The sequence below is a fragment of the Canis lupus genome, chromosome 37, assembly GCF_011100685.1.
Source record: "Canis lupus familiaris isolate Mischka breed German Shepherd chromosome 37, alternate assembly UU_Cfam_GSD_1.0, whole genome shotgun sequence".
Lineage (NCBI taxonomy): Eukaryota > Metazoa > Chordata > Mammalia > Carnivora > Canidae > Canis > Canis lupus.
Window position 1 is genome coordinate 6,853,010 of NC_049258.1, and position 11,172 is coordinate 6,864,181.

Below are 11,172 nucleotides of genomic sequence, written 5' to 3' on the forward strand. Positions count from 1 at the left end.
TGATTAGTCACTCTTAACCTTTCAGTGGCGTCCCCCTCTTCCAGCCCCCTTTGGCTCAGGGCATGATCCCGGTTCAAGGATGGAGTCCCACATCAGGCTCACCTTGCCTGTGTCTCTGCACCTCTCTCTATATCTCTCATGAATAAATAAAATCTTAAAAAAAAAAAAAAAAACCTGTTTGAGTCTTTGCTTTAAATAATTATTTTGGGTATATCTATACCTAGGAGTTGGATTGCTGAGTAATATGATAATTCTATGTTTAGCTTTTTGAGGAATTGCCAAACTGTTTTCCACAGCAGCTACCCCATTTTACATTCCCATTAGCAATGCATGAGGAATCCAATCCCTCCATATCCTCACCAACACTTATTTTCTGTGCCTACATTTTTCATAACCATCCTAGTAGGTATGAAGTGGTGTTTCATTGTAATTTCGATTTGCATTTCCCTACTGGCTAAGGATGTTAAGCATCTTTTCATATACCTATATTAGCCATTCGTACATCTTTTAGAGAAATGTCTAAGTGTTTGCCTATTTTCTTTCTTCTTCTTTTTTTTTTTTTTTTTTAAGACTTTGCCTAAATCTCTGCAGCCAGTGTGGGGCTCGAACTCAACCTGGAGATCAAGAGTCACATGCTCTATCAATTGAGCCAGCTATATGCCCCTTTTTACCCATTTTTAAATTGAGGTGGGTTTTGTTTGTTCTTGTTAAATTCTAGGATATCTTATATATCCTGAAACTTAATTCCTTCTCAGATATATGATTTGCAAATATCTTCTTTCACTCTCTATGTGAGATAATAGAACAATTGTACATTGGTCTGTGTCTCCAGTTCCTAACACAGATCTCCTGAAATTCTTGTAAATTCCTAAGTGATAAGAGCAGTAGGAATATCTCTTGTTCTAATATTTGTTCTTTGACCCCATCCTGGACACATGGCTCCTAAAACCCTTGAGAACTCCTAAGTGATGAGAACAATATGAGCCTCTTTTGTTCATTGAGGAGACTCTGATGGGCTCCTAGACAGAGAGGCTGGTCACCAGAAAGATCAAGCCATAATTAGAAGCTTGGAATTTTCAGCCCCACTCCCCCAACCTGTCCAAAGAGGGAGAGAGACAGAAATGGAGTTAATAATTGATCATGCCTGTGTCTGTAAACTCCATCAAATCCCAATAGTACAGAGTTCAGGGAGTTTCCCTCCCTGAAACATCCACACTGAGAAGATAACACACCCCAACTCCACAGGAGAGAAGCTCCTGTACTTGGGACACTCCCAGACTTGCTCTATGTATCTCTTTATCTGGCTGTTCATCTGTATCCTTTATCATATCCTTTAAGAAACTGGTAAACCTCAAACTCAAGAGGGTTGTAGAACCTCTGATTTCTAGCCAAATGAGACAGAGTTGTGGGTAACTGGCATCTGAAGTCAGATGGGAACAGTCTTGAGGGACTAAGCCCTTGACCTGTGGGATCTGACACTATCTCCAGGTACAGGTAGTGTTGGAATTGACTTAAATGGTAATAACACCCAGCTGGTATTGCACAGAATTACTTGGTTTAGGAAAAACTTCCACACATTTGGCAAACAGCAGTGAAGTGTTTTGTGTGGGTAGTAAAGGAGACACACACAAGAGTTTCTCTAACTCACTAGGGATTGACTTCTCACTTGATTGACAGTATCCTTTCATGCACAAAATGTTTAATTTTAACGAAGTAAAATTTTTTCTTTTGTTGTTTGTGCACTTGATATCCTATTCAACAAATCATTGACAAGTCCAATGTCATGGGTAATTTAGTTTTGCTTCCAAAAAAGTATGTTACCAATTATTCAGAAGTATCACCCCACCCAGGGGCACCTGGGTAGCTCAGTCAGTTAAGTGTCTGCCTTCGGCTCAGGTCGTGATCCCAGGGTCCTGGGATTGAGTCCCACATCAGGCTCCCCACCCAGCAAGGAGCCTGTTTCTCCCTATCCCTCTGCCCCTGCTCATGTGCTCTCTCTTGCTCACTGTCTCTCTCAAATAAATCTTTTTTAAAAAGTATCCCTCCAAAGATATTAAGTGAAAAGTAAAAATCTTTCCTCACTTGTCTTATTCCTCAAGGGTTGAGTGTTTTATGTATTTATTAATACATATATATATAAACATATTCAGTATACATATTTTCTATTACACCAGAGATTCTTAAAGGGAAGACTATTTAAGAAGGTGGGTGTTGGCAAAAATTACACACTATAATAATTACAAATATTCAAGCATAAAGATGCTAATATGAATAAATAAGCTTCCTGGTAAAATTAGGCTTTAGCAAAAAGGACAAAATATGAAAGGAGGCCTACATAGAATAAATAAATAAATAAATCAGGAGAACCTCTGGGTTAGTAAACATATGGCCACTAGGAAAAGTGGCACACTCAGAGAGTGGAAGCTCTGATTCCCCTTCCCACACAACTTGCCCTATGCATTTCTTGCATCTGGATGTTCCTAAGATAACCTTTTATAATGTACTGGTAATCTAAGGATGTACTGAGTAAAGATGCTGAGGAATTTGCAATATGCCTTGAAGAACTGCAGCAGGGCAATATTACAGCATGACAGCCTTATCTATATATATATATAGTTTATTTATATATCATAAAGGCTGCACTGATGGTTTAAGATAAACAGATCTTGCCCTGAGCACCCTTTAGATTAAGCATCAGATTCCTCTTTTATAGGTTTTCTTGTTTTTTGAAGATGCCTGAAAAAGTAAGAGGATATGAAGATCTGTACTCGAGAAACAAAAGTAAAAATGAAGACATACTCAGCCAGAAATCTGATTTCTCTAAGATTCAGTAATATAGAGATGGACAATCATACAGAACTCAGTAACATGCATTTTAAAAACATTTGAGGATTTAGAAAAATCTGTACATCCCTTGATAGTCATCTACATAGGTAATACTGATAAACATTTTGTATTCAGATGCCAACATTAACTGACTTAAACGTTCATTTATTATTAAGTTCCCTAAAGCTATGCAACTAGTTGTGTTTTGACTCATTTTTTAGTTTGGAATCTATTTTCCCCAACATGATGTTTCTGCAGTCATCTCTTCTTAAATTGAAAACCACCACAATTCTTTACTTTTTTTTTTTTTTTAAGATTTTTTATTTATTCATTTGAGACAGAGAAGATACCATGGGAGAGAACCTGAGAGGGGGAGGGCAGAGGGACAGGGAGAAGCAGGCTTCCCGCTGAACAAGGAGTCTTGTCTTGGGGCTCCCAGGACCCTGGGATCAAGACATGAGCTGAAGGCAGATGCTTAACCATCTGAGCCATCCAGGCGCCCCCAAATAATTTACTTCTTATACATTAAAGTCCTAAATGTGAAACTAAGTAATTAAGCAGTAAAACATTCTCTGAATGTAGATCATAATCTCAAGTTTTTATTTTTTCCTCTATGAGTGGAAAATAGACTTCTACATAAGAAAGTTAAAATGTTAATTTTTTAAAGTAAAGACATGGGGGATCCCTGGGTGGCTCAGCAGTTTAGCGCCTGCCTTTGGCCCAGGGTGTGATCCTGGAGTCCCGGGATCGAGTCCCCACATCGGGCTCCCTTCATGGAGCCTGCTTCTCCCTCTGCCTGTGTCTCTGCCTCTCTTTCTCTGTCTCTCATGAATACATACACAAAAATCTTTATAAAAAAATAAAGACATAACAATATCAGAATGCAGCCCAAAGAGTCAATCAAGTTATGTTAATTATTTATTATTATATTATTATTTAGTATTTATTATTATAATTATAATTAAATCTAAGATTATCTAATAATTGCAATTTGTTAATTATTTCTGCTTAAAACTGCTAAACAGTTAATCAGAAACGAATCATTTTGTAGCTATATAACTTTTTTGAAGTATGCAACTTTAAAAAAAATACGAGTTACCAATTTTAAGTACTGCCAGCTACAATAATTTTGTTTTGACTGATTATTTTTGTTTTTTCTTTTCATATAATTATTTTATTGTGATTTGGACAGGCCATTTTCCCACATTTGAGTAAAATGTTTAGCACATTGTAAACTTAATAACTTATAAAAAGATTTTGAGTAGGAAAAAGGTAGAAGAATTTTAAAATGGCAAAAATCTAGAAAAATAGTATGAGAGAGGCTAAACTCTCAGTGAGCTGACGCTTATGATGAAATGCTAAGGAAAATACAAAGGCTTTCTGTCTGAAGCAACAATAATAAAAGTTCTGTTACCTGAGGTAGACAGCTCAGTGTAACTGAAGACAAAGTACACTCTCCAACTCATTTGTTTCTTTTCTGTGAAGAAAAATAATCTCAAAAGTAAAAGGAAAAAATATAAAAGGGAAATAGGCTTAATTGAAATGAAGTGAGGTATCAGTAAGAGAGTAACTGATAGCTCTAAGTGACAGCAGTTGTTCTGGCCTAAACCAACTGCATCCGGTTGGCCATGGTTGGCCACATCCCAGTGCAAACAGAACTTGCTAATGTAACCAAAGCACCTTTAAAAGCAATCTCAAGGGAATCTCTGGATGGCCCAGGGCGTGATCTTGGAGTCCTGGATCCTGGAGTCCTGCATCGGGCTCCCTCCATGGAGCCTACTTCTCCCTCTGCTTGTCTCTGTTTCTCATAAATAAATCTTTAAAAAATAATAATAAAAAGTAATCTCAACAAAATGTACTACTTGTGGAGAACCCAAGAGTTTAAAGATCTGAAACCTATATGCTATACTATATGCTAAACCGACTAAAGAAGTAACATTTCAGGCAGCCCCGGTGGCCCAGCGGTTTGGCGCTGCCTTTGGCCCAGGGTGGGATCCTGGAGACCCGGGATGAAGTCCCATGTCGGGCTCCCTGCAGGGAGCCTGCTTCTCCCTCTGTGTGTGTGTGTCTCTGCCTCTCTCCCTCTCTCTCTCTCTACGTCTCTCATGAATAATAAATTTTAAAAATCTTAAAAAAAAAAAAAAAAAAGAAAGAAAGAACATTTCATACCAAAAAGACAGGAGAATAGAAACTATGTCTCAGATTTTTTGAATGGTAATCCTAATATAAAATATGTTGCCTGCTGTTTTCATATATTATAGAAATACCACAGAAACCCTAGTATTTCAGCTGCTTTATAGTGTTTCAGCTGCTTTATAGTCCAATGCTGGGAGAAAGATACATAGAAATAATTATAATACAAAGTGGTTGGAATAGTTAGATGTATTTGTGGGATTTGGGGACTCTACAGAAATATCAAACCATGCTATCTATAGCTATATATAATTCCTAGGGTGAGGTATTTCTGGATGGGGTGACACTGGATCAGTTAGTTTCATAGGCTGAAGGAGGAATTAGCCAGGTGAAAGGGGGTAAGGGAAATAGGATATGAAGGAGAACCCTCTAGGAAAAGAGGACAGTTTAGGCAACAAACATGATAGCGTCTGTAGAATCTAGAAGCAATTCTGTGAGTAGATGCCACAGTGTGTGGCAGAGAGTAGCAAAAGGGGAATTCTAGGATTGGATGAGAAGCTGCTTATAAATTCCAAATGCCCTAAAAATTTCTGAATCTGGAAAGCTGAGAAGAGCCCCTAAACTATATTGTTATGCTTTGTGACCCTTCCTGGGTAGTCAATTATCCTCTTTTCTCTTGGTCACATTTCTGGTTTGAATCACTAGCTCAAGTATTGAGTTTTGACTCCCTCTAATTGAGCTGTTTTTAAAAACAGTTCTAATATTTTAGTATTACAAAGTTGCTGTTTCATCTTTCAAGGAGTCATAGAATACAAAGCAGCATTCTAACACAAGGTCACAAGGCAACTGTTCCAGTTGCTGACTGTGTTGCTTTCTAGTTTGTGCAAGTTACTTATTTTTAAACCTGTTTTCTATGTTCTTAGGGAATGAAGGACTGGATCAAATGGTCTTTGTTGCACCCCCTCAGATGCACCAATATCAACCAATGCTTCCTCCTCAGCTCAATCCCAGCTCTGTGAGGTTTGGGAGTAGGGGATGTGTTACCTTTATGCTTTTCAGGCACTAGTATCAGCTAAACAGTGGACTCCGCTCAGAAATCTGAGTCCCATCATTTTGGGATCCCTCCACTAAGTTTCTAAATTCTGATAACCCCAAGTTCTTCCTTGTTCCCTTCCAGAAGGGCAGCGTGCAGAAAAGTCAGGCCTGCCTGCTATTCTTTAAAGACTTGTTTACAAGGTTGGTCTTTGGCATTTGAAAACCTGTATGTCAGGTAAGTTTTCACCATTCCCAGAACTGATACTTGCTGTTCCTGAACTGTGCAAGCAATATGGTTTACGCTGAACATCAGCTTTCCTTGTGGAGTCTGGAATTTGGATACATGACAGGTAGAGAAGGCTTATGTGATCAGCCCTCAATAAAGACCCTGAACACTGAGTCTCTAATGGGCTTAGCTAGTTGGCAGCATTTCACACATGTGGTCAGAATTGTCAGAAGAATTAAGCATGTCATGTATGATTCTACTTCACAGGTTAAAGGACCCTTGGAAGTTTCACCCAGTTCCCACATGCTCCTTTTCCCTTTACTCATTTTGCTTTATATCCTTTGCTGTAATAAATTATAGCTTGAGTACAACTATATGTTGAGTCCATGAGTCTTCTCAGCAGACCATCAAACCTCCAGTGGTCCTGGGGACAAGAGGTGGTACCTACTTCTTGGAGTTACCAGTATGCACTTTTTATCACCATGGTTCTGCAATCCTTGTTTAACAATGTCCTTATATTAAATTTGCTGTTTAAGGCAGCCCAGGTGGCTCAGTGGTTTAGTGCCACCTTCAGACCAGGGAGTGATCCTGGAGACCTGGGATCGATTCCCACATCAGGCTCCCTCCGTGGAGCCTTCTTCTCCCTCTGCCTGTGTTCTCTGCCTCTCTGTTTCTGTGTCTCTCATGAATAAATAAAATCTTTAAAAAATAATAAAAAATAAAAAAATAAATTTGCTGTTTAAAATAACTGGTGTAATTTTCCTGACTAGTCCCTGACTGATATAGCCAGTCAGTAAGGGCAGATTGTCTAGTTAATCTTCTGTAGTCCAGCTTCATCAGCAACTAATCTTTTATAACACCATAAGAAATTAGAGCACTAATCTCTTATAACTCAGTTCCTCATTCAGTCAAGGAAGGTGTTCTTTCAACCGAACAATTCATGAAGATAATCCCTGTATGAAATTATTTAGCACACTAGAAATATTATTTTACTGATCAAAAAGGTACCAGTAAGGGATGCCTGGGTGGCTGAGCAGTTGAGTGTCTGCCTTTGGTTCAGGGCGTGATCCTGGGATCCGAGATCAAGTCCCACATCGGGGTCCCTGTGGGGACCCTGCTTCTCCCTTTGCCTATGTCTCTGCCTCCCTCTCTGTGTCTCTCCTGAATGAATGAATGAATGAATGAATGAATAAATAAATAAATAAATAAATAAATCTTTTTAAAAAAGTACCAGTAATGAGATTAATTTTTAAAATCTGCTTTATTTCAGTAAAAAAATATAAGTAATGTTTAGGTAAAGGTTTTTCTCTGTGGTTAAAATTCATCCAATAATCATTTTGACTGGAGGATTGATGATGAATAGTAGCACAATGTCATAGCCATCTCTATTTACCTGAAGCCTTTCTAGTTCTGTTCAGTCTATAGTCTGAAATAAGCAAAAGGTCAAAGTGAGATTCTAAGTGGAAGTCAATAAGGAGGATTTCATTTGGAAAGATTACATGAAAAGTATAAATTAAATATGTCTGGATGTGCATATATATGCACACATATATAATTTTATTATGGAAAATTTCAGATATTCGTGAACATTAAATATTATAAACTCATTTACCTATCATCCCGATCAATACTTATCAACAAATGACCAACTTTGTTTTATCCACTCTATTTCTTCACTCTCGATTGGATTTTTTTTTAAAGATTTATTTATTTATTCATGATAGATCTATAGAGAGAAAGGCAGAGACACAGGAGGAGGGAGAAGCAGGCTCCATGCAGGGAGCCCAACGTGGGACTCGATCCCCGGACTCCAGGATCATGCCCTGGTCCAAAGGCAGGCGCCAAACCGCTGAGCCACCCAGGGATCCCCTCAACTGGATTATTTTAAAGCATATCACAAACGTCATTATTCAGTTGTAACAGCTTCAGTGTGAATCTTTACTGAAGTAGAGATTTCACTTGAATTTTGTAGTCTTGTATATGTCTTTTTATATTTAGTTTGTTCAAAACAAAATCCCAAAAATCTCTTAAATCTCTTAAATCTAATCAGTATGGATGGTAGCTACACTTACTATGAACATAGCATAATGTATAAATTTATCCAATCACTGTGCTGTACAGCTGAAACTAACATAACATTGTGTATCAATAATACTGAAAGGAAAAAGAAAATAGGGGCCCTTGGGTGGCTTGGTCTGATAAGCCTCTGAGACTCTTGATTTCTGCTCAGGTCATGATCTCAGGGTTGTGAGCCTGCATGGGGCTCTGCACTGGGCAGGGAGTCTTCTTAAGATTCTCTTTCCCTCTACCCCTCCTCCCTCTTAAAAAAAAAAAAATCTACCACAGTCCCCTGCCTTCTTTTTCTTCCCCTTTTTTTTTTCTTTTCTTTTCTTTCTTTTTTTTTTTTTGAAAGGGAGAGAGAGAGCATCAGCAAGGAGGAGGGGGTGAGGCAGAGCAAATTCTCTCTGGAGAGAGAATCCCAAGCAGGCTCCATGCTCAGCCTGTAGCCCAATGCAGAGCTTGATCCCATGACCATGATCCAAGCCAAAATCAAGAAGTAGACACCCAACTGACTGGGCCTTCCAGGCACCCCATCCTTCCTCCTTCTGTTTTATTTTTTTATTTTATTTTTTTATTTTTTTATTTTTTTTTTCCTCCTTCTGTTTTAGACATTTGTTGAAGAAATTGGGTGATTTGTCCTATACAATTTCCCATATAATTTGGCAGATTGCATCTCCTTGGTGTCATTTAACTTGTTCTTCTATCCCCTGTATAAACTGGCTTATCTAAAAGCTTGAGCAGATTCAGAATCAATTATTTTGCAAGAATGTTTAATATGTGGTATTATGTCAAATGTATTTTTAACAGCACAGTTGGTTTGGCCTCCAAGAGACTGCTTCTCACAGATACCTTATGATTTTTTTATTTACTACCAATATTTTTATGTTGATAGACCTTTAACCCCCAATTTATGGAAGCACTGTCACCTACTGAAACTGAACCAGAGTTTATTATCACCTTTAACCTTATAACTTTTATTTCCTTTGCTGAGAAGTCAAATGAGTACCATGTACTGTCATCTATTACAAAGATTTTTTGGGGGGATCCCTGGGTGGCTCAGCGGTTTAGCGCCTGCCTTTGGCCCAGGGCATGATCCTGGAGACCCGGGATCGAGTCCCATGTTGGGCTCCCGGTGCATGGAGCCTGCTTCTCCCTCTGCCTGTGTCTCTGCCTCCCTCTGTGTGTGTGTGTGTGACTATCATAAATTAAAAAATAAAAATTAAAAAATAAAAAAAAGATTTTTTTATCTGCCTTAAACTTTTTTATTGGGAAATTATATTCAATTAGATGACCTAATTCAGTAAGTATTTTCATATGTCTGGGAAGAGTTGAATGCGAAAATATTTGGCATATTTAATAAATGAAGGCCTTATGTTAAGTATATAAGCACATCATATATTATTGTACTGAAAAATTATGTTGAACAGGCCTAGTTAACAATACCAATAGTTCGGAATAGAACTTAGTAGGAGGTGGCGGTGTAATGCTTATATTTTCGAGACATCAGGTAACAACTGGTTTTTGAGCAGAGAGTGATATTATAAAAATGTGTTTTAAGGAAGACATTACTGGAAATAATTTAAGTCAGGAAGTGCACGGAGTCTATAGCTGAAGGTAATTTAATTAATGGAATTTAATTAAATTCCATTTAATAGAATTAATGGTGCAGCTACAGAACCACCTCAATGAACATATTCTGTATTGTACTGATAAGGACAAAGTTTGTAGCCGGTGATTTCAACTCCATAAAGCATGACTGCAATGAACAAAGAGTAGAAAATAATAAAAAAATATTAAGGCCCTATGTCATTATTTATGTCACCACCCCCCCCAAATAATCATACATACACACAGCAGCTGCAATATGTGTGAACATAAATTAGATCAAGTCACTATTCTGACCTCTGAACTTGCAGGAGTTCCCTTCATACTTAGAATAAAATCCAAAGTTGGTACCCTGGCCTCCCACTACCTCTAACCTCATTTCCCAGCATTCTCCTCCTCACTCACTGTGATTTAAGGACCTCGCTCTTCATAAAACAGGGTAAGATGCTTTCTGTTTGGGGCCTTTGCCCTTGGTATTCCACCTGAAGTTGCTTTCCTCCCAAATACTCACATGGTTCCTCACTTCCTTCAGTACCCTCCTCAGAGGCCCGCGAGACCAAACGACCATCCTGTATAGAATAGCACCCTACCTTACCCCTCTCCACCTGATTTATCTTTTTTTTTTTCTATGACAAGTGCCCAATATTTGTCGGCTACATTTAGTGAACCATCTCATTCATTCCCTTAAAGCCGCATTCAGTAAGTAGTACTGCTATCCAGCTTACAGGAAAGGCACAAAGTTAAGCGAGGACCTGGGAACAAACGGAGGAGAAAACAATGTCAGGATCTGATGCCCTGATTCCTGAAACGGGGTAAATTAAAGCAAAGTTGTCTGGCTTGTCCGGACTACGGGAACCCCACACTATGCACGAACACCCATTAGAACGCTGGCCACCCGAGAGCAGGGCGAACAGAAGTGAGTCGGGTCCCCAAGGACACGGCCTTGTTGTCCTCGCAACCACCTGGCGTCAGCACGGCCGGCACCGTGTCAGACAATCATTAAGCAGCCAGACTCCGACGCCAGACCTCGCGGCCAGGAGCGACGGCACTCACCGGTCTGGACAGTTACGCAAGTCACACCCAGAAGCTCGGGCTTCCTCCCACCCCGGGGCTGGGCTCACGCGCCGAGCCTCGCGACCGCCCGCAGCCAGGAGGACCGCGGCCGCGGCGACTCAGGGGAGGAGCCCCAGGCGCGGGGGCGGGGGCGGGGCAGGCCGTCACCGCGAGTCCCAAGTCGGCGCCCCGGGGCGCGCGGCGGCCGGCGGAGAGGGGTGGGTCCGGGCGGC

General features: G+C 39.7%; 2 long non-coding RNA genes across 2 annotated transcripts; both read right to left on the bottom strand.

The window, feature by feature from the left end:
* Positions 1-1,976: 1,976 nt before the first annotated feature.
* On the bottom strand, positions 1,977-11,083 carry LOC119867924. Its single transcript, XR_005385168.1, has 3 exons — positions 10,940-11,083; positions 4,241-4,303; positions 1,977-2,736 (listed from the first exon to the last, which is right to left on the bottom strand). It is a non-coding gene; the product is annotated as an uncharacterized LOC119867924 (long non-coding RNA).
* LOC119867923 lies at positions 9,885-10,933 on the bottom strand. The gene is made up of 2 exons (XR_005385167.1): positions 10,398-10,933; positions 9,885-10,037 (listed from the first exon to the last, which is right to left on the bottom strand). It is a non-coding gene; the product is annotated as an uncharacterized LOC119867923 (long non-coding RNA).
* Positions 11,084-11,172: the final 89 nt, after the last annotated feature.